Raw genomic sequence first — 24,380 nt, 5'->3', positions numbered from 1 at the left:
GGTGGCCAGATATAAAAGCAACACTGAAGCATTGCTCTGACATTTGACCTCAGGAAAAATGCCACCCAGGAGAATGAGGGGCACCTTCTGGCAGTTTGAGGAGGTGTCCTTAATGCTGGGTATTGTCCTGAGGCTCAGTTTTGCTGCAGAGCTGATGACCAGCATGCATCAGTGAAACCGGGCAGTGTACCGAGCCATCTCCAGGGAACTTACAGAATCAGGCTTCACCCGCACGGCTGATCAATGCTGAACAAAATTTAAGGGGGTGAAGTCTGATTTTATGGCTTCCCTAAAAGCATCCCAAGGTGCAGCGGGAGAATTCCACACCACAGTTCCTTGATGCAGTTTTGGGAGGCAGCCGGAAGACCCAGGTGGGAGGATCGCTACTATGAAGGTATTTTTAGTTCTTGCCCTACACAGCAGCCACATATGGAGCTCACCTGTAGCAGTCTAGAGGAAAGACTAAGTATTCCGTGTGATTTGCCAAATATTGGTGTCTGCACTGTGTTCCAAAGAAGTCTGCCCATTCCCCACGTTTTCCAAATGTGGTAGGGCTCGACCTTAGGAAATTTTCTGAGTGGTGAGACTGGCACCGCTGCAGACTGCCCTCCAATCAAAACAAATAGCCAGTCTAAGATAGCAAATTTTCCAGTATCACCATCAAGACTCAACTTTCTTACTGTAGCCTAAGCTTTTGGGAACCACCAGTCTCTTCATCTGATGCATGCAGAGATCAATGTTACTCTTAAACTTATGCTACAGCACTGCTTGTTGTGCTTGAAGGTGATACTGGACTCCTTGCCATGTGGAAACTACAGACCAACACTGCTATACACTCTTGATCTGTGACCGCTGTATCACACATGCTCTGCAAGCCACGGCAACCACCTGTTCATCTCCAATCTGTTCAAAATTTGACTGAGCCTCTGATTTCAATGCTTGCTAGTTGCTATCCCTCTCCATAACAACACATTGCTGGAATCCTTGATCTTCCTTGATATCCTGTTTGTTTTCTTTAACCATTCCCAGACCGTTATCCAGACTAAAGCAAGGTTCTGTTGTGTGTAGAAAATGGTGGAGAGAAGGCTGTCAAGGGGGTCTCAATGGGAGAATTTGCAGGACATTCCATAAATATGTAGACAGCTCTCAGAGTTTGATCTCTATGTGGCAGAGGTTTTTAGATTGCAAGCCTTTGTTTTGAGCCATTGATGTCTTAAAAACCTAGGTATGGGGACACCAGCTGAGAAACACCTACCTCACCTGGGGATAAAAGCATGCTCCGTAAAGCATTGAATAAATTACGTTTCTCACTCACCCACTGTGTGTAATCAATTGTGTGGTTATATGGTGCAATCTCCACCCGCTCTCCTTTTTACTGACCCTCTTTTTGTTGTTGTTCAGTACCAACCCTAAATACATAGGAAAATGCCCTAGGTCCCCATATAAACTTCCAATCTAGACCAAAAAAAAAAGGAGGGGGTGGGGCACACGAGAAGTATAGAAGCTGCATCAGCAGTTTTAAGTAAAGAATCCCCTTTGTGGCCCATAACAAGCATACACAATGCTATTCAAACTATTTTCTGACAACAAGAGGAGGGGGCCATGACATGGCCTTTAAAGATGGACAGACTCATCAGGGCCAGGCCTGACAGCAACCACCAGGTGATTGCTATAAGTTGGCCAAGTCTCTCATGGTCCAAAACGGGATGGATAAGGAGGGGGGGGGAATTCCTAGGTGTGGAAGGCAATGTCCAGGTGCACTTGGAAAAAACTCTTCCGCAGTTGCCCCTTCTTCCATCAAGCACCATAAAGCAGCCTGGAGAAACAGAATGCAGTTTCCTATAACTACAGGCCTGTTGAAAAATAGTCTGCTGCTGAGAAAGTCCAAAGTAGTTTCTGGATCCTTAATGGTTTTTCCGGCTAACCAAATTAATCATACAATTGGTGGTCTGGAAGGGACCTCCTGGGTAATGTATTCCAGCCCCCAGCACAATGCAGGAGATTCGCCTCAATTTCCCCTCCCCCCACCATTTGACCCCTGCTCCATACAAGAAAGATGGCAAAAAAAGGTCAGGATTTCTTGCCATATTGGCCCGGGGAAAATTACTACCTGCCCCCAAGGTGGTGATCGGCATTAACCAGGGTGTGAAACTTTGGGACCACAAGAACTAAGCACTGATGTAACCCTTTCTGCCCTCCCTCCATTACAAGATTTTTATTTCATTTTCAAATATGCAGCAACATTATATAGGAGTGTGCCAAGAGATCCCCTGTGCTGCCAGCAGAAGATGAGCAATATGTCGAAGTGCCATCCGAAGAGCAGGAAAGCAACCCAAGCACGGAACAGGTGCCCGAACAGGAGGTGGTGCTACTGTCTTCGGAAGAGTCCTCCCAAAGTCCACCGATGGAGACTCCTGTGCTAGAAGGGGATCCTGCAGGTGGGCCAGAGGTGCATTAACAATAAAAGCAAGCAGGTGTTGCTTCTATAGGCTCCAATTGATCATATGTTCTTTGACTAAAATGCTGCGGTCTGCATTTGGCCACAGAGTACCCCAAATAGGTGTGCTAATGCCATGCAATGGAAAAGGCACTGGCATAATATATTTGCCGTTTTTCATTGGGGAACCTCAGGCCATAGAACTTATCAAATGGAAAAAGCAGTCCAACATTGAAGAAATACTACCAGGTTAAGTGTGCACATTTTGTTCCAAACAGAAATCTACCCATCAAATCCATCTTTGATCCTATGCCCACAAAACTGCTCCATCTTGATGAATGTGGCCTGACTTAACCATTTTTAAACCAGAAATGTGTTCGATAGGCAGTATTGTCCACATCAAAATTAACAATTAGGGGAGGAGAGGAAGACCCAGGGCAGTCCAGCGTCACCCCATCTCTGTGTGCCAGGAGAGTACAGTGTCTTCATGGCTTTCTCAGATGAAAAGTCATGCTCCTCGCACGCTCATCCTCCACAGAACCTTTTCTAACCTCCCCTTTTTACCCCTTTGAACAGAACATACAGAAGGCGCTCCAGATGTGTCTGGTCAACATGTCACCCCTCCGCATCCATCCACATCAACCAGCAAGGAAGAGTCACTGGTGCTTGCAGAAACCCTGCAGCGGGTGGTTGGGAGTTGCCTCAGTTGTCGTGAGTATACAGTTTGAAAATTCTACCTGATAGGGTTGTTGTGAGGAGAATGAGTGACCGCAGCACAGCACATGCTCTGCAGTGTACTAACTGACAAATAAATCGTTATGTAGGCCCCAGAAACCTAATTCAAGGATTCCATGCTTGGGCCGTTAGCAGAGTCTATTGTTAGGCATAGGAAGTGTGATTATAGGTGGTTGTGAGCTTGTTCTGCTGGCTGGTGTGTGTGCAGGAATGAAAATAATAAAAGCATACACTTGGTTTATATGTAGAAAAGAAATAAGAGTTCTTTATTGCAGGAACTCCATACTCTGATAGGAAAGGAAGAGGGACAGATCCTAACTACCTACCTAGTCTAAGGATGGACAGGGATGGCAGGGCAAAGCCATCCATGCTGCCAAGATGGAGGGAGGAGAAGGAAAGAGATGTTGCCTGGAACAAAGCCAGGAAGAGAAGGAGTGAGAGGGAGGAAGTCAGGACTCAGGAGGAGGAAATCCTGAGAATAGCAATCTGCATATTAAAGGACAGTCAGAGCAGAAAACAATAGTAAACAGTAAACAGAGTGTCCTGACCTCTCTATCTTTCTAACTCTTTGGTTTGCCCCCTTCTGAAACCTGAGGAGAGAGACAGCGCTGGATCCTCCTCTTCCAACACTAACTAACCTTCTGTATTTTCTACAGTGAGGAAGACAAATGCCAGGATGGACAGTCTTCATTCTCTTCTGAAAAAGCTCACAAGAACTATCCAGAAGCAGGAAACTGAAATTAGGGATCTGAGGAGGGACTTGGATGCTTTGTTACATGTTCAAGAAGAACAGCTGTGAAAGGACAAAAAAAAATCATTATACTGAACATAGTTAATTTACTTGTTGATAGTGTTGTTAGTTTTAGAGTTACATTTAGTGAACGTTCATATATATTTTCTACCACTGCACTCCTTTGTACATTTCTTGGAAAAATAATGGAAAACATGCTTGGGAAAACTTGGGTGGCCTACATCTTGGAAACCTAATTTTTGGTGGGTTTTTTTTAGTGCAACAAAATGTCGCCAATGCACGTCTCAATAGCCAATATCATATTCATACTCTGTGAGTTTTGAGAACAGTACTATGTGTAGACTGTACTGCTCTCCTATACCCGTAAGGTCCAATGCCAAAGGCACTTTTCAGCAAAGGTTGTTACATGGATGAATCATAGCGCACTCTACGTTTTTTGGTGCGTGCCCTTTTCCTTGGCAAATCTCTTGTTGGGTTTTTTTCACTATTGAAGGCAGGAGTGGGTTGAGATATAGATGGAGCTGCAACTGTACTCGGCTCCTTCACAAGCAGTTCTGTCAGAGAGTTAAATGCACTGACAGCCTTGTTTAGACCATCCATGTTTTTCAGTAGCGCCTCCTCAAATACCCTTCAATCCTCCCATGCCTCTCAAATCATGTCCTCGTGTCTCCTCATTTCTACCCGCAGGAGAGCCTCTTGCCATCTTTTTTCATTGGCAGCAGACTCCTTAGTCTCCTGCTCCTCCTTCTCTGCCTGTGCCAACATTTTTTCTGCCACATTGGTTAGCATCACAACGCGACGAGTTCTTGTACGGGCATTTTCCAGGTGTGTTGCTAGAGGCAGCTGAGCCATGCTCGGGGTACAGTCATTCTCAAACGGACAATCCTGATTTTCTACAGATGAAGACAGTGTTTAGTGAAGTAGAATTAGGGCAATCAAGTAGGGTGCCATTGAACTATCATTCCCTACCTTCAGAGGTAGATGAGCCACTCTATGCTGATCTGTTCCTTCAGTGATTTGAGTTAAGTCTTGTTCTGAAAGAGGGAGGTATAGTGTGGTGCAAGTCTAAGACAATGCTTTCAGTCTGACTGTTAAGTTAAGCAGCTCAAAGGTACAGTTCTGTTCCCCAACTGTTTCTGCACATACACTATAGCCATTCCATGTTCCTCCCCTTTTTGTACTCTGTAAGTGTTCCCCATATTTGGTGCAGCCACAAAGCACACACTGTTTCCACTGAGTGAATTTATCCTTTCCATCCTATGCTGCCTCACAGTTGCACAGCATGGTCAGTTACCTTCAACTATAGCCTTTTCTTCTTCCTTCTGGGTAGTCATGGGGTGGACATCAGAAGTGGTTTGTTCCTTATTGGTGGATGAGCCTGTTGGTGAATGAGAAAATCTGTTTTTTTCTCCGCTGTGAGCAGCATTTGCTCTCCAGAAGAACACATATATTCCTGAGACAAAGAAAGGCACATTTCAAATATCACCCATCCCAAAATCTGCTTTCACAGGGGAAGCAATTCTTGTGTTTTCTCTGTTGTTGTGTCCCCCCATTCCACATTCCAACCCCCACTACTTAGGCTGGCCATTCATTTTTAATTGATCAAGAATAGGTAATGTTCTGGGAGTTGGCAACACATTTCAAGCCTGATTAGTTTGCTCCCTTTAAATGCGGTGGTCTCAGGCATAAGAAGAAATAGCACCCCTGCATCAATAATCTCCTTCAGCACAGTACCTGGAAACATTTCTCATTCCCCCTCCCCACCAGTTAATTAACCTTCCCCTTAACCCACCTACCCAATATGTCTCAAATGTAATTTGAAGCCCAATGCTTTCCAGAATTATTTGAAACTGCTATGGGAAAACAACGTTAAAACATTACTGTCCATTCCCAAAGTTAAAAAAAAAGGATGCTTACTGGAATTATTTGATGTTGAAGTGGTTATCTCCTTGAGGTGTAGAGTAACCATTGGGTGCGAAAAGAGCTCCTCAGATCCCTCAAACGCTTCTTGAAGTCCAGAGCTGGCAGCTCTCATGTTCTGCAGGGAAAGGCTTCATGCCACGTGTTGCGACTTCATGCTAGCACCCCCCGTGAAAATCCTATGCAACTGTGAGTAGAAGGGGCAGGTAGCTGGGGAGCTTCCTGATCGCCCATTGTGTGCAATCACCCTCTTGTATTCTTGCCTCAAAGCTTTTGTCTTTGTTCAGCATTCCAGTGCTGTCCGGACGTGGCCTCTCGTAGCCATCAGATCAGCAATCCACTCAAAAACATCGATATTGCGGTGGCATACAGAGAGTGCCTCCTGCACCATCTCCTCTCCCCACAGATCGATGAGATCCAGTGTTTCCTTTTCTCTCCAAGAGACCCCTCTACCACCTGGCATTTTCTGTTCTGCCATTTTCCCTTCACTCCATAGCATGTTTGAAAGTGGCGCCGTGTGTAGTTAGGAGGCAGGACTCTCTGCCCATCAGGTTTTCAGTGTGGCATTGGTGTCAAGCAGTCACATGAACTCTGAATAGGCAGGCTATGGTGATGCAAGCTCTCCATGTCAAACTGCCATTTTTAAAAGCCATTATGCAAGCCATTTAAAGGCCCCTGTTAATTTCCGCTTCCTCATTGCGGCATTGCTCCATCCGAGCAGATCTGGTGTGGACTGATTATACTTTGTGTATTCCGTTGTGACCTCCTTTATTTAAATATAGCCGGTGAACAAGTGATAATACGAAATGGGAATTGGTAATCATGCTGGCAATATACCCGTCCGGCTGTACACTGGAAATTACCATCAGCATTTGTGCTCCTCAGCCCTTGTGCTTTTCTGCTTTCCTAGTGAAGCATGGAGGGTCACCTTCGTCAATGACTAATTAATTTGAAGCATGAACATTTGCACACACCTTTGTTGAAGAAGAAACCAACAAAATTCAGTTCCTTTCACCAGAGAGATCAGAGTTTGTGTGAACAAACTTACTTATACCAAGATTTTTCATATGTACTGACTGTATTTTTGTACTTGACAATTTGGTAGCTTATGTATGACTTTTTTGTAAATTAATTTGTAAACTGATTTTCTTATGACTAACTTTGCATGTATCTAGCACTTAGCACTTTGCTTTTTGATAAGTATTAAATTTTTGATATCAATTTAGTCCTATCCCCAGAGACCTTTGTGGTCCTATTGATGTGTGTTACTTTTCCAGGGGAGCTCTCTTGTTTAGCTAGCTTTACATTAGGGTAAAAAAAAATGAAGCAGTAAAGCAAAGGGGATGATAAGGATAGCGGTTGTTGTTAAATCAGCATCGCAACCTGGCAATTCTGGGAAAACCAGGGGACGGATTTTAACATCAATATTTACAATTCTTGATGTGCATGCTGTCACACAATGCTGAAACGTTACTGTCCATTAAAAAGAAAAAAAATTAAAAGTTGAGATGTGCGGTGGTGGGGTGGTGGTTAAATATGATGGACCAATCAACCATCAATAGGAAAGGGGGGGCGGGAACCATTCACGCAGACAGAACCCAGGACAAGCTCGAGTCAGCAGCTGATTCCAAAAAAAGTCGCTGTTTGTCTGCAGCGAGATACTGAGGAGAAAACCAGACAAAGGCTGCTTCCACACACGTTGGATAATCCACTTTCAATACTCTTTAGTGAAGATTTGAAACTGATTTTCCATGTGTGGAACAAAAAATCCACTTCTAAAGGATTACGAAAGTGCATTGAAAGTGCATTATTCAACGTGTGTGGAAATGGCCAAAGTCTGGCACTGCATCACATGACATTAGGAAACAATGGCCCCTTAAAAACTAAAGAGTCGAGGTGCCACTGACTAACTGTACAGTGCACCCTTCTCTCTTGCTACTCTTACCTTCCTGATAGGATTCCTCATTCTGATATTATCAAGATTGATAATATTAGACATGGGAATTGTGTCAAGGAGACAACCGTAGTATCAGATATTGCTTGCCAGATCTGATACCCCCAAATTTGAGCATTTTATAAGGTTTGCAAAATGTGACTGTGCACCCCTCCCTAACTGTAACTTTTGAGTCTTCAAGCAATTTTTAAAAAATCATCTAATGCCTTGATCCACACTATCATTCCCGTGGGTACAAATCCTTGTGCCCATGCAGCAGGATTCCCCCTCTTCCCCATCTCATGGCAGCCTAGTGTGAGCTCAAAAATCTTTCCTGGAGGAACAGGGTTGGGGGTGGGAGGCACCTCAGGCTGCTGCAAGAGAAAAGAGGCAGGAAAGTCATACTGTTCCAGCTCAAGGACTTACACACATTGAAATGCTAGTGTGGATCTGAGCCTAAATAAATAAAGGTCCCTCCTGGTGCAGATAATCTTGGAATGGAACCATTTGGTATTATATTGCTGCTCTCCAGCATTAATCTTCCAGACTGCATGGTAGGTTTTATGAACCTAGTCAGGCTATCCCCTCCATCGCTGCAATTTTAAATTTAATTTTAATGTTAAAGGTTTTAAAAGGTCAATTTATATCTCTATGGCAATAAGTCTTCACAGAAGGTTGAATCCAAGCCATTGGGAGGGACTATGGCTCAGTGGTAGCACATCTCTTTTGTACACCAATCCCCATCATCTCCAGTTAAAGGGATCAGGTGGCTGGTGATGGTGAAAGACATTTGCCGGAGATCCCAAAGAGCAGCTGCCAGAATAGACACAACTGACCTTGATAGACCACTGTCCTGGTTCAGTATAAGGCAGCTTCGTGCATTCAGGTTGGATCCAAAGAGGCACTTCTGTTCATGGGAGGAGTTCTTCCATGAGCAGAAGGGAATTTTTAGTTGCAACCCAGTATATGGAAGGATAAAGAATGACAGGACATAGTAGGTAGGGGGAAAATAAATGCATATCCTGTTGCAAAGGTTTACAGTGCAATCCTATACACAGTTGCTCAAGCCTAAATCCCTTGAATTCAATAGGATTAGACTGGAGTAATTCTGCATAGGATAACACTGCAGACAACAGGAGGGTTTACGTGGGAGTTGAGGGAAACCACAAGAGAAAAGATAACAAGAGAGAGAGTGCTACGAAGCAGCAAAAATTTGCTTACTACCCGTGCCAGCTGCTTATTTCCCATCTTAACTTGGAAAGAAAGTGAGCAAATGAAACAGACAGGAGTTCCAGTGCAGCTGAGGCATGCTTCCTTCCAGGCAAGAAAATTGCATGTTAAAGGTTGCCAGGGTGTCCTGATTTCACTTCATAGGGACTATGCTGGGACACCTGATCAGTGAACAGTAACTGAAGCCACGCAGCATTCAAGGCATGACTTTCCAAACTCATAAAAATCACAATCGGTTTGGATGAAGTTGGAGGGGAAAAAACCTGGGTTTGTTTCCACTTTGGAAAAGCTTGAGTTGAACTGACAGCCCTCTGTCCCTCTGCCCCCTAACTCACACTTTGGAAAAGCTTAAGGTCAACTGACAGCCTCTGTTAATTTCTTCACTCCTGTTTCCTCTTGTCCAGTTTCCTCTCTTGTGATTCTCACCCCTTCTTTGTGTCTCTCATACTGTGTGTGTGTTCAATAATCAGTAGCACTACTACAGGCAGAGAAACTCTATTTATTAAAATATCTATATCCTACCCTTTCTCATAGCTAAAGGTGGCTTAAAATCACAATTTTTAAAAAATCACAATTTAAACATAGAAAACGAATACTCCAAATAACCTCCCCTCCTCCCTAAAAAATGTCTGCCTTGTTAAAACCCCTCCTGAAAATTTCTAAAGAGAGAAGCTGCCTCACCTCTTCAGGGAGATCATGCCACAAAGAGGAAGCTACAATGGGGAACGCATGGGCTCTTGTTAATGCCATGTGGGCTACCACAACTGAGGGAGTAGCCAGGAGGTGGACTGCAGTTGGCACATAAGAACATATGGGAGGAGTTGATCCTTTAGAATGATATGTAGGTCCTAGGCCATGGAAGTACTGGAATGGATGGAACTGGTTCTGTTTTTGAGGTACTGAAGCTATTTGACAAACAACAGCAGCGGTATGTGTGATTTTTATTTGAAAAAAAAATGTTACAAGGGAAAACCCTAATCCTTTCAGTAAAACTCTGTGAATTGATGTCTCATTTTTCTCTACAGAAGTGTTGTTGGATGTTGATGTCAAGTGTGCTGTATGTGATGGTTAGAAGTGGGGAAGGCAGGGCTTTTTTTCAGCAGGAACGTGGTGGAACGGAGTTCCGGAACCTCTTGAAAATGGTCACATGGCTGGTGGCCCCGCCCCCTGATCTCCAGACAGAGGGGAGTTTAGATTGCCCTCTGTGCCGCTCCAGAGGCGCGGAGGGCAATCTAAACTCCCCTCTGTCTGGAGATCAGGGGGCGGGGCCACCAGCCATGTGACCATTTTCGCCGAGGGCAACCCGCTGAGTTCCACCACCTCTTTTCCCAGAAAAAAAGCCCTGGGGGAAGGTATATGAAATGTTTGATGGACCTTTAAGTAATGTACATATATTTTGGATGAATAACATCCAGGCTATAGCTGGCCTACTATCTCCCTTCCTCCTCCCAAGCACATGCATGCATAATTTAACCAAATAGTTCTAGAGTGATGCATGTGTATGACTTGTTTTTTAAAAAAATTATTTAATGTACCTGTTAAATTCTTTTCTTGACAGAATGCACCATCATCCTAAAACTGGCAGATGCAAAACATAAATTAAGCAGCAAACAGTAAAATAGCAGCTGACTCTTAGGACATCTGGTAACTGGCTGCCTTTCAGAGGTATACAATTAATATCTGGTTGCTATAAAAATAGCTCTGAAAAGAAATCTCTAAAAGGGTCTCTGGCTGCCTTCAAGTGTTTGCTTCTTCAGACTGCAGAAAAAAATCTCATCTTTCAAAGTATATTTTGGTATCTTGGCTTCTATGAAGTTTCACAGGTTCCTTCATATGTTTTGTCAGTCAGTTATCAAACTTCCTGGCACCATCAATGCATGTGTATCTATGATGCCACAAAACTTTTGTTTTCCTCTCTCAAAGAAAGGGGGGTGGGACTTTTCATTTTTCCTCCCCTGACACAACCACTCCTCCTAAACAAAAATTTGTGGTCATATTCCAATAGTATCATTCCCCCTTACTTGATCTAACTCAAAGGCCTGTAAAAAGCAGGTCTTCAAACCCATCCAAAAGGCCCTTTAAAGAACTTGCTGTTACCAACTCCTGAGGGAGCTCCAGAGATGTACCTGCTATGGTGGGCAACCTTCTACCCTTAGGGGTCTATGCGCCTGATGTCATTTGATGGAGCAGTGGGAGGAAAATGAGAGGGGAAACAGTGGCATGTGACACTGTGATGTCACTTCCAGTTTTGAACCCAGATATCACAGTATTTCAAAACCGTCTAGGAATTTCCCATAGTGTCACATGACTCCAGTTACAGAAGTCTCCACCCCCCAATTGCTCCCAGGGGTTGCGAACCCCTGGCAACCTGGGTGAAGGTGGTCCTCTAAGTACGCTAATCCTAAACCATTTAAAGTCCTAAATGTGACTTTTGTATTGAGCCCAGAAACAACATGGAAGCCAGTGTAGATTATTAAATATTGCCTTAATATGGTCATTCTAGTAGCAAGTACCTGTAAGAAATCTAGCAGCTATATTTTGGACAAACTGAATTTTCCAAACGGTCTCCAATCAGGGCAGCCTCATGTAGAGCACATACAGTAGTCAAGCCTGGATGTTACCAAGGCCTTGTATTTGACCAGTTCAGCTTTCTCCAGCTGGCAAACCAGCCTCAGTTGGTAAAAGGCATTCCGGGCAACTTCTGACTGTTTAAAAAAAGTTGAGGCTATTTATTTATTTTAAATGTTTATATTAGATTCAGGTCAGCTAGCAAAGCAAACAATGAGAGGCTGCAGACATAAAAATACAATATAACAATCAGTCAATAAGATAAAAACAGCACACCCATATATCTCCCAAACAATCTTACCTGCTGCAAATGCCCTTTGAAATAAAAAAAGTTTTATATGTCATCATGAATGCAGGAAGTTATGGTGTCCTGTGAACCCACACAGTACACCATTCCCAAGAACTAGTCCTACTACAGGGGGAAAAAATGACCTGACTGTTCATAAATTAAGAGCCCTGAGAAAGGGCACTATAAGGAGAAGCACCGACTGCCTTCTTCAAGATGGTGCTTGGGAGTATACTGGGATACTGTTCGGTTCAATAATTATGAGTCCATAATGCAATAACCACCAACTCTGAACCAGAACCAGAAGTAAATGGGTAACCAATGCAGCCGATGAAGCACTGGGAATATATGTTCTAAATGGCTGACCTCAGACAGGAGTCCATCAACAATTTATTCTATAAAATGGCAAGATTCCAGTCTAGTAGTATCTTAAAAACCAACTAGATTTTCAGGGTATGAGCTTTCAAGAGGGAGCACTGACTTTCAAAAGCTCAGACTCTGGAAATCGAGTTGGTCTTTAAGGTGCTACTGGACCTGAATCTTGCTCTTCTATGACAGACCAACATAGTTAGCCACCTGAAACTATCTCAAAACGGTTGTCTCTATCAGGCCACAGAGAAAGTTTGAAAGGACCTTTTGGAGGGAAAGACCTGTTATGCTTAAATATTATCTTAAACACAATGGATAGACAATAGAATAGACTCTTGAGATTGTGTTCCACTAATGACAGAGTTCTCTGCCAATTCAAGTAGCCTTCTGTCAACAAAAGGCCTCTGCCATCATCAGAATGGTATCACTGGATCCAACCCAATGGAAATGAATTTTTAGAAGGAGAAATTGTCTCAATAGAGAAGGGAATGTAGGTATAAACTTTCACAGAAGAATGTGAAAAGTAATAGTAGAAATTAGGTGGACGAAGGGGAGAGGTAGATGAAGTATGTCCACATAGACTGAGTTCTCAGACATCTAATACTGGCCAGGAGCATAACTGTCTTGTCCAGTGTCTACAACATTATACAATTTCCCAGTCCTGCCTCTCTTTTTCAGGAAAAGTCAAGTTGCCAGCAAAGTATTTAGATTGGCTACAAGGATGAATAATAAGAGTTTGTCAACAGAACAAATGGTCAGCTTTCCTTCCCTACAGGTTTCCAAGAGCAGACTTGAGGAGAATCTCCTCATCGGGATTTGGGTCTAGGACAATGGTTCTCAAACTGAGAGATGAGGCCATATTAGAGGGCACAGAACACCTGAAGGGAACACAGTCTTTGTCATGTTCCCAATAACATCATCAGGCATACAATAGAGCCCAAATTCCAGAACAGGCTCAGTTTAAAAATAACTATTTTCCATTTTTTAAAATCACATATGCCTCTCATACCAGCAGAAGGTCCTCTATGATCCACATTGATTTGTGGAGGTGGCTGCATCTAAAGGATTTCTATCATTCCAAGCAGGGAAGAAGGATGCTTGTGGAGAGCTACTGCTTTATTCCTGTCCTGCTTCTTGGGTTAATCCACCCTCCACAGATCCTTGCATGTAGCAGCAGGTAGTATGCAAGCACACTGGTTTTAGATTATGGGGATCAAAAAGTAAACATAATTCACAAGGTGGGCCAAGAAGTTTAGAAATGTTGAGAAGCCCCCATCCAAAGAAATCATGGACAGCCAAGTGGCCAAATGCTGCCTTCAAAATGACTCTATTTTCATATCATCTTTCTTTCAAGGAGCTTGGGGAACTGAGCTCCCTGTTTCTCCACTTTAGTCTCACAGCAACTGTATAAGGTGTGTTAGGAGGAGAGAACGTCTGGTCCAAGGCTTCATAGCTGAGTAGGGCTTTGAATCCTAGTCTCCCATGGCCTTAGTCGGGTGCTCTAACTACTGTGTCACACTGGCTCTCTGCCCCCACTACGTAATTTATCTTTTCCCTAGTAATTTAACCAAAATACTGGGGGATTCCGCATGATCAATTTTGATCGGACTTTCTGAGCAGTCATGCCGCGGTGGAGTCCTACGAATCCACTTCTCCCCGATTCCACATTAGGCTTTTGTTTCGCACATTTCATCGGCTCAAAGTCCATCATGCGGAATTTTTGACAGGATAAAAATCGATTCCTCATCGCTTTTTCCGGGGGAAGTGTCGAATGATGCACATCTTCATTTTTTTTAATCCCCCCCCCAAAAACGTTGCTAGAAATAAACGTTGCATCAAGCCAACACATTAGAAAAAAATTTCTCACAAAAAAACGTTGCTACACATAAATGTTGCATCAAACCAACACATTAGAAAAAAATTTCTCACAAAAAAACGTTGCTACACATAAACGTTGCATCAAATAAACATATTGGATAGGCCAGAGCACTTCCCGCCGATATTGTGGAAGAGTATTGGCTATTGACATTTGGAGGGAAAATTGTTACCAATGACCCCGTGTCTATCTTTCCAGCTTTCTTCGTGAACAGTGTGGTTTAGTGATAGGTGTTGTGTTGAGGACGGTCTCTTTCTCCCTCCATGAAATGCCTAGGCCACTAGTTGAACGCTGAAGTCCCTCCATCACACTTTCACTCTACCTCAGAAGCTGTCAGCTGTCAGCGAGCAACAAGTAACAAATTTGGCCTGTTGTAAAATGGACCCGTTATTGGTCAGCTGTTGTCATGTGACACAGGATATGTTTCTGCATAGATTTGTAGAAACGTTGCAACTTTTTTTACATTTTTTTTTAAAAAAAGAGGGGAAGGGAAAGGGTAGTGGGTGTAGCTTAGAAAACATGATTGGTCAATCAAATTAAGTTGATTTGAAGGGCGAGAGAAAAGGGCAAGGGTGGGGAGAACATCGGATAAAGAATTCCGCATGATTAAAATCCCTAATCTGCTGCGCATGGACAAATAAGTCGGGGGAAAGCAGGATGGAAAAAAAACGGACAAAACGTGCAGTGACTTCGAATCTGCTACTAGGATTGCCTTCCCACGTGTGGAAACACAAGAAAAAATCGAGGTCATTTAGAAGCTGAAGCAGGGAAAACCATTCGTGCGGAATCACCCGTAATCAGGCTGTTAAATCATCTTTAAACTTTTTGAGTGACCACTGTGAAACAAAACACTTTGCCCACAAGTACATTGAAGTATGGAAAATAAGTGCCTCTCAGGGTCATAAAAGTTGGCTGTCTATGGATGACGTGACCATTCACTCACACATTTTCCAGCACTATACTTCCATGACTTTCTTGCAAACAGATTGTCAGTACCGGGGCTGGGATAGACTATAGCTTACCATTAGGTGGAGAGATATGGCCACTGTCTAGAACATTGTGGCCCATATTTGAACTTCATTTACTGCTTCTCTGGGTTTCATTTACCTTCATCTTTGCATGGCCCAGTTTTTTGCACCCTTCTTTCTTTATTATAGCTGCAGATGAAATGTGCATGCAAAGGCACTCTGCTTGCATACAAACTCTACCACATCACAGGATACCAGATGGCTCCAAGTATCAGAAACATTGGCTAGAAGGGATCATTTTCCTGTCTTGATGGTTTAGGAGACACAAACCATTAAGAAGATTTAAGATTCAAAATGGAGGGAGGGTCAGGAGGGGGATAACATGATTTCAATAAATGAATGTTTCCTAAATAATCCAGCAAGATTCAACAAATAAAGCTTTGGATGTCTTGGCTCTCTTTCACTGCAAATGTCCTTGTAAAAAACGAACTGTCGCAATTTTCGGCACAGTCCCTGATTCTTATGGGAAGCAATAACTTTCATTCTGTGAGTGTTTCATTTTTAGTGTAACAGTTTGGCTACAGTGCTGCCTTCATTCCAACAACCTCTGCTCTTCAGACACATTTGTTTATATGTGCAAACACTGAAAAGTTTCAAGTTTACTCAAAGTGAATCCATAAAAAATAATATAGGGTAATATGTTTAAATTAAAATCCACAGAATAGGAAGAACACTCAGGCTGCCAAATGCTAAGAAATAATGCCCAAGGAAAGGCTTTCAGGGTAAAAAATTGGGCATATCAACTTTGCTTGCTCATCAGAATACACGAGCTTGTTCTTATACTAGATTATATTCTACAGATCCTTTCCACCAAAGACAATACATTCCTCTGGCCCACAAAGCCTTCCACTGACCCAAGCAGCTTGTGTCGATGGATGGCTCTTTGGTTTGAAGGAAACCACTACTGTAAGCAGAACAGATCTGCAGAATCCAGCTCATAGTTCCTTTATTCTTCATAACAAAAATTATTCATTTTGCATGACACATATTCTTCCATCCATGGAGCTCTAAACCTGAAAGAGTTGTGACATCATCACTATTGGTATCTTGTCCAGTGTTCCCTCTAAGCTGTGCAGTGCTGTGAACCAAAAATCTACTTCATGAGCTGAAACAATAATTTGCATTGAAGTTGTGAGCGCGCCTCCTTTTTAAAAAAAATTGTATTTCAGTCCACAAACAAACAAACAAACTAACTAACTAACTAACTAACTAACTAACTAACTAATTTGTATTGTCTCTCGATTAAAAACAACAGTCATTCATACATGGTTGTATATTGTGTTCTCTCCCCCTTGCACCCAGTAATAGGGTGGGTGACTAAGTTCAGTGGTATAAATGCTGCAGAGGTTCAGGCCACTGTCCTGTAGTTAGAATGCACAGACCTTTGCCCACCCAAACAATTATTTTCACAAACACCCGTTTCACCTGTGGTTCCAATTCCAAATCACAACTTTGTAAGGTTGACTTTCAAAGATACCATAGTTGATATATTCAAATATGTGAGAGAGTGAGAGAGAGATTCAATGCACCTGAACAAAACAGCTGAAGCCTATTCATATACTGCCACAATTTTGCTAAAGAGAAGCACTGCATGACATACGGACATGGCTGAAGATGATGGAACAATAATGAAAGGACTGAAATTGTCAATAATAACCACATTGGAAGCAAGCCATGTTGGTATGGAAGTTGTCATGATTTGGAATATTTCATGCTGTAGGTGGTGACAAGCCAGATCTCATCAGATCTCAGAAGCTAAGCAAGGTCAGTCTTTGTTATTAATTGGATGGGAGACCTCCAGTGAAGACCAGAGTTGCAGAGACAGGCAATGGCAAAACCATCTCCGTTAGTTTCTTGCCATGAAAACCCCACCAGGGGTTGCCATAGGTCAACTCTGACTTGAGGGCATTCTCCACCAGCACCAGGTTTTGTCTATGGGACATGCTTCTCTAAGTTGATAAGCTTGACATCAGAACCATCAACAGGCTGCTGTTTCCATTGGTGGAACGAGAAAACTAGATTTAAAAATGAATATTGGTCTGATTTATCATACATTCCTGACAACTGCAAGTTGCGCAAGGAAAACACTTCAGTAAAATGCCCATGATCTCCTTGGCATAGGTTCTTTTGTATTTCAACCCTGATAACTACCCTAGCAGATACCATTAAAATTCCATTGTTTTAAAAGGTATAATTTGCTTTTTAACTACAAATAAAAGAAATGAAAATAATTGTAATAAATACCACTTAACATGTAAAATGTCTTTGGGGGAATGGTAAAATTATAATGAAACAGACTTACATTGTTATAGCTTAGTCTCACTGCTGCTGCCTCCTCCTCCAGCTCCCGGCACAGGGATAGAGAGGCTGCCTGGCGGGCCCCATGAAGAGGCCACATGGGTGCCCCGCCACCACAGCTTCCTCCAGTTCCCAGCGCCGGGAAGGAGGGACCCCATGGCGGGCATGGCGTAGAGGCCACGTGAGCACCCACTCACTGCCGCCGCCGCCACCACTTCCTCCAGCTCCCAGCACCGAGACTGAGAGGCTGCTTGGCAGGCAAGCAAAGAGGCTACGCAGGCACCCACCTGCTGGTGCCGCTGCTGCCTCTTCCAGCTCCCAGCACTGGGACGGAGGGACATCCCCGGCGGGCACAGTGGAGACGTTGTGCAGGAGCCCACCCACCGCCGCCTCCTCTAGCTCCAAGCACCAGGACTGAGGACCCGCGGCGGGTATGGTGAAGAGGCCACACGAGTGCCTTCTTGCTGCTGCCGCCTCCTCCTCCAGCTCCTGGCACCAGGACAGAGGGGCTGCTTGGTGGGCCGCCAAAGAGGCCATGCAGGCACCGGCCCACTGCCGCTGCCTCCAGTTCCCAGCACTGGGATGGAGGGACCCCATGGTGGGTGCGGTGGAGAGGCTGTGTGGGTGGCCACCCATCGTTGCCTCCTCTAGCTCCCGGCACCAGGATGGAAAGACCCCACGGTGGGCGCAGCGGAGAGGCTGTGTGGGTGCCTGATCACCCCCAACACCTCCTCCGCCTCCTCCAGCTCTCGGCACTGGGACAGAAGGATGGCACAGCAGACTTGGAGGGGAGGCCATTCGGCTGCCTGCCCACCATCACCTCCTTCTCTGGCTCCCAGCACCAGGACTGAGAGGCCAGAGATGGAATTCCTCCATGCCAGGACCAGAGTCACACCAAGCCCTCGGGAAGGCGGGGCCCAGGGCAACTCTGCGTGCGCTGGGCTTCTCCCACTGTGTGCTAAATTATAAAAATGTGTGTGCCATTGCACACGAGCGCAGGTTAGCGGGAACAGTGCTTGTGTTGTGACTAGCATGCAGTCTTAGATGAGACCATTTAATTAACTGAGCCAGTTTGGTGTAGTGGTTAAGAGTGTGGGACTCTAATCTGGAGAACTGGGTTTGATTCCCCACTCTTCCACTTGAAGCCAGCTGGGTGACCTTGGGCTAGTCACAGCTCTCTGGAGCTCTCTCAGCCCCACCCACCTCACAGGGTAATTGTTGTGGGGATAATAGTAGCATACTTTGTAAATGGCTCTGAGTGGGCATTAAGTTGTCCTGAAGGGCAGTATATAAATCGAATGTTGTTGTTATTTATTAATCTATCAATTAATTAATCCCTACATTTTCTTCCTTAGTTAAACTTTTTCTTAATTACTTAACTTACACCGTGATGCTACAATTTGTTGCAGAGCAAAATCTGCATATGATCAAAGCTGTGTATTTTTAGCACAATACTTACTTTCTTAGCAAGCCTAAACCTATTTTACTGCTTTAACAACATGTAATGTATATTTATCACCTAGTTAGCATGTAAAATTGTACCATTTGGCATAGGTATAAAACTCAATAATATAAATGCCTTGCAGTGCAATCATATGCAGAGTTACTCCAATCTAAGTCAATTGGAACAGGGGGGAAAGGGTATGGAGGGAAGATAGTATGGAGGGTGGGCTTTGAGGGAGAAGCCTGGGTGAGCATGTGGAAGTGTTTCTGATCAGGTGCTGTCACTCTTCTGCAGAAATAGATCCGAAGCCATAGATCCAAAGCAGAAGGCAATGTGTGGAATGGTTGAGAATAAGACCTACCTGGCCCCACTCACTTTCTAAGAATATTTGGTGGGCACCAGGAAAGGTGTTAGCTGGCCACTGGAGGAAAGTGCTACAGGGCTGCTGTAGCACAGTGGTTAAGTGGTTTGGCTGTGAATCAGCACTCTACTGGTTTGAATCCCACTACTGCCATGAGCTCATTAGGTGGCCTTGGGTGAGCCGCTCCTCTTAGCCCCAGCTTCCCAGCTGTATTGTGGGTTTAATAATAATGCTAACTAGTTCATTGCTCTGAGTGAGGCACTAATCTGTCTAGAAGAGTGGTATATAAGCATAGTTTATTATTATTGCAGCAGCTGCTGCTGCTGGTGAAACAGATGTATGGGATCCAACCGATGGACTTTAGTACTACTCAGTGTTTCAGTCAAAACTCCCAGGTTCTATATCTTTTCCCAACTGTAAATAATCGTTGGTTTTGTGAAGTATCAATTCACGTTTGAATGGGCAGTAACACTCAATAGGGAGCCAACTGGCTGGAGTTCTTCTGGACTAATATGGTAATGAATATTTTTGTTAGTATTTTATTTTGCTGACCTTATAGGGCATTTCTAACGGCTGTTAATTGCCCTTGGGATGGTGCTTAATTGCAAATTTAAATCCATACTAATAATATTTAAAATGTTTTATCATGTCTTAGCATCACAACTAGGCAAATGGGTTCTTTAAAATGGAATTTTATGGGCAGCTTTGCTTTCCTGCTCAGCTTGTGAACTTCCCAGAAGCACTTGGCAGTGAGATGCAGCTACAAGAATCAGGATTCTGGAGAAGATAGTTTGATTCAACAGGGCACCTTTTAATGTCTATCAGCTTTGCAAACAGCATTGTGCATTAGAAGCTTTGCCTGAGTGTTGGATTTTTCAAGTGCTTTGCAAAAGTTAGCCTGAAGATTTATGCTCTCTTCCTTTCTTTCTCTCTTCAGTCATTAGAAAGAAAATCTGCTGGGACTGTTGTTGAATCCAGTCAAACTGTATGTGCTTTTTGGCACTAAGCAAGGTCCTCTCTGCAGATACCGTGTGCTTTGGCAGACAGGACAGTCTGGGCTGCAGGATATTACACCCGGCAAGAAACCGAATCTACCAATTCCTGGAACTTAGATTGTCTGGGTGAGTGCTGATTAATCAGCTCTTTCAATCTGCACCCAAGTTAAACCTGCATCAGTTTGCTTTGTGGCAGCAGGAACCACCATTGTAAGTCATACAGTTTGTCAAATAGAAACCAAAATTCCCCTCTCAAATATAGTACATTTAGAAGGCTAAATAAATGGATGCCACAGTATAAGGGGTATTCATTTCAGTGGAAGCATGCAATTGGACTAACTCACTTTCTTCTTCTAAAAACAACCATAAAACATATGATCTAAGAAGGCTTCAAGCAACCCCTTTAGGAAACTTGGAATTTGACTTAGAAAGGTTGCCATCCCTGGGTTGTGAAATTCCTGGAGATGGGGGGAAGTTGGGGTAGAGCAGGCTTTTTCTTTATGGGAACTGATCTCTATAATCTGGAGATCAGTTATAATTTCGGGAGCTCTCCAGGCCCCATCTGGATGTTGGCAACCCTAGGCTCAAATGAAATGTATGGAATGTAAAATAAAAGGATAACAAACAAGCTCCAAAGGTAGGGTTGCCTACCTCCAGGCACGGCCTGGAGATCTCTTGAAATTTCAGGAAATCGATTTCAGCCCACTGTGAAGCACAAGAGCACTCAAGGGCCCATTGCGCTGCCCTGGCAGTGCTCTTGTGCTCTGCAGTGGCCCATATCAGCCCAAATCCAGCCTGATTCAGGCCGAATCAGGCTGTGACGGAGTGCAGGAGCACTGCAAGTTCCATTGTGCTGCCCTGGCATCACTCCCATGCTCCACAGGGAACCGATTAGGCCCACTGCGGAGCACAGGAGAGCTCCCAGGGGTGGCAAGTGGCTTGCACGATGACATCGCTTCAGCAGAAGTGACGTCATTGCACAGGCTGGGAGTGCACACATTAGGGCAACAACAAGGTAAGTGCCAGGTCTCCCACCTCTCGCCTGGAGGGTAAGGGGCTCTGGCAACCCTAGTACTCACTCAGGTTCTTGTTCTTAGGTTCCCACAGCAGAGACAGGTGAGTTCAAAACAACATCCATTTATTAATAAGAATACAGCGATGGGAGCAATTGGTTTCAGGACAAAGGATCTCATGCAGGCTACAGTTCTAACTAACAGAACTAAACAACCACTGATCCCACCCCAGAGATTAAACCAGTGCACACAAATACTGCAGGGATTGACCCGTCCCATTATAATGCATACTTCCCCTGCCCAAACTGTGAATGTGGTCCTGACCAGTCATTACATAAACAAAAATGGAGATTATATTTATATACTGGAATATTTATATTATGCAATTTCCTTGTGGCTAAAGGCAGCTTACAAATCATAATAAAAAACATAATAATTTAAAATCAACAAAAGAAAAACCCAAATAATACCCTCTTCTCAAAAGATACCTGCAGTTTATACCCCATTATAAGACCTGGCAAACAAATTGGCCTTGCATGACTCCTAAAGATGGTGACCAGCCCCCCACTCACCACCTCAGAGAGCCCATTCCACAAAGCGGAAACTTTGATGGAAAAGTCATGGCTCTGGTTGATGCTAGCCATGGGCTACCTTGGGAGACAACAGCTAGGAGATGGTAGCCCAAGGATAGTAGTTGGCACATGAGTATATGTGGGAGAAGATGGTGAGAAGAAGTGATGCAGTCAGTGGACAGTCAATGAAAGTCAAACTGGGTAATATTACTTAGTAGTAGTAGGGGACAGGAAATCCCATAAGCAGCATTTAATATAGGTCATTTAACATTTCCAGGTCATTTCCCGCTGGTAGAAAAATCCTACTCTTTGTTGGCGAAATTCAAGTATTTCCAAAAAAGACAGAGGGTGCAGGTCGCTGCATTGGTCCAAAGTAAAAATTCCAAACCAAATGATATATTGTATTAAAACCAGCCAAAATACCATGAAATCATTTAACACATACTTTCAAATCTCTCTTCATCAGGTTTGGTATAAACAAAACATATGAACATAGGGTACCGAAGATTATAATTGTTAAGATTTCTTTTCAGTACTGAAAGTCTTGTTGGAATGAAGTTTTTTAAAGGGGGGGGCACAAACTCAGGGGCGGTGGTGTGTGCGCGTCCCTCCCAGACTGCGTGATGACGTCACTGAGTGTGACGTCATCACGCAGCAGGCGGGTGGCTGGGATGGCACGCGGAGGCTGCCTGTACTCCCAGTTGGGCGCGGCGGGTGGCTGGGGAAGTTCTGCATGCTACCCTGAATGCCTGCTGCACCTGGCCCATGGCTGCTGCACCTGGCTGGGGGTATGTGGTGGCGGTGGTGGCGTGGGGCGGGAGGGCTGGCAGGCTGCAGAAGCTGCAGGCCTGGCACGCCAGCTCTGCAGTGCATGCACCCACCCCAGCGCCCCCTCTGGCACCCCCTTCAGTGCCTCAGCGCTCAAGGCAGGGGCTGGATTTGCCTCAATGGGCATGCTGGCCCTGCACAAACTTGAGCAAATAAAATGTAAAGGTATGGTAAGATAAACTAAAAAAGAATTTAAGGAGCATATTGTCCTGGTTCCACCCCCCCCTCCCCAAATCTCTAGGGATTTCCCAGCTTGGAGAACCCTACTCCCTGCCACATGGGCCAAATTTGGCTGCACTAGTTATGCAGACAGACTCTTGGGTTTTCCTCCCTGGCCATGGCTCAGCCTGTGTGTAAATGAAGCTAAGAAAGAATTTAAGGAGAAAATTGTTAAAGATATGTAAAATAATACTAGTAACGTAAAATAATAAGGAATTAATACTTTTTATTTAATTTATTTAATACATCTGAAGCAACAATCCAGTAAGAAGAGATGTGGACTTTTAGATGACTAGCAGGACAATTCCACACATAGTCTTTTCTTATCTAAGTCCACTGATTTCGGAGGACTTAGACAGGTTCAATGGGGGCACGGCTCAGTGACAGAGTATCAGCTTTTCATGCAGAAAGGCACCAGGTTCAATCCCTGACATTGCCAGTTAAAAGAAATGATGTGAAAGATCTCTACTTGAGAAGTTGAGAGCATTCGCAGGAATATTCAGTATTAACCTTGATAGACCAGTGGACTGACATATTATAATTATTCATGTGTGTGTTCTTGTGTACAAAGGATTGCTCTGAAACAGGATGATCATAAGAAGCTATATATATTACAGTATTTGCACCTCTCTTTGCTACAAAATATGAAGAGATACAAACACAAAGCCATTATTTGCTGATGCTGCAGCTGAATGTTCATGAGTGCCGAAGGATTCAGAATAGATTTTAGAATTAGGTTGTAGAATGCAAAGAAAGGTTTAAAGCATCAGATTAACCTTGATCCCAGTCTAGAATTGTGTGAATATCTAGAAGGACAAGCCTTGTTGAGGAAGAATCAGCATGGTTTCTTGGAAAGGTTAGTATTGCTTTGCTTATCTTTTAAAATTCTTTCTAAGTATCAAGAAGAATCTGGAGGAACAATCCATTAGAAACTATCAAAGTCTCTGGTGAAGTCAATCACAAAAGCAGATCCTAAGCAGAGTCCCGGAATGAGGACAGTAAAAAAAAATAATTAAATGCCCATCCATGCTGTAGCTGGAGAAAAATAAACTCTGAAGAAACAGAATTTGTATATTAACTGTTTACTCTTTGCAGCCTCACCTACTTCATAGCTCTACAGAGGAAAGGACATTGGCCAGAAGAGCACTGGTCAAACTTAAGGACATTCTCCAACAGAAGAGTTAAGATGCAGATTGTGCGTCAGATTGCCATCAAAGGATTGTCAGACTTGGCTATGTTAAATGTCTCTGCCAGATGTGCCCAAGCAGGTTGTTTGCAAAGGTCAATCTCTGAGTTTACTGCTGCTGCAGCAGTGAACATTTCTCAGCTGTTCTTGGCTCAGCTTTTAAGGTATGTAGTCTGGGAAATGTCCTTTCTGTTTCTTTAGCAAATATCTTTCCCTGAGGTTAGAAGCCTCTGCTACTGCAGCTAATGAAGGAACAACCCTGGTAATTTTTCTTTTACCCTCTATGGGAAAACAAAAATCTTTCACCTCTCTATTTTCTCACAAAACCTTT

This window comes from Eublepharis macularius, chromosome 5, assembly GCF_028583425.1.
Source record: "Eublepharis macularius isolate TG4126 chromosome 5, MPM_Emac_v1.0, whole genome shotgun sequence".
NCBI classification, from domain to species: Eukaryota; Metazoa; Chordata; class Lepidosauria; order Squamata; family Eublepharidae; genus Eublepharis; species Eublepharis macularius.
Note: the sequence above shows the minus strand (reverse complement) of the source record.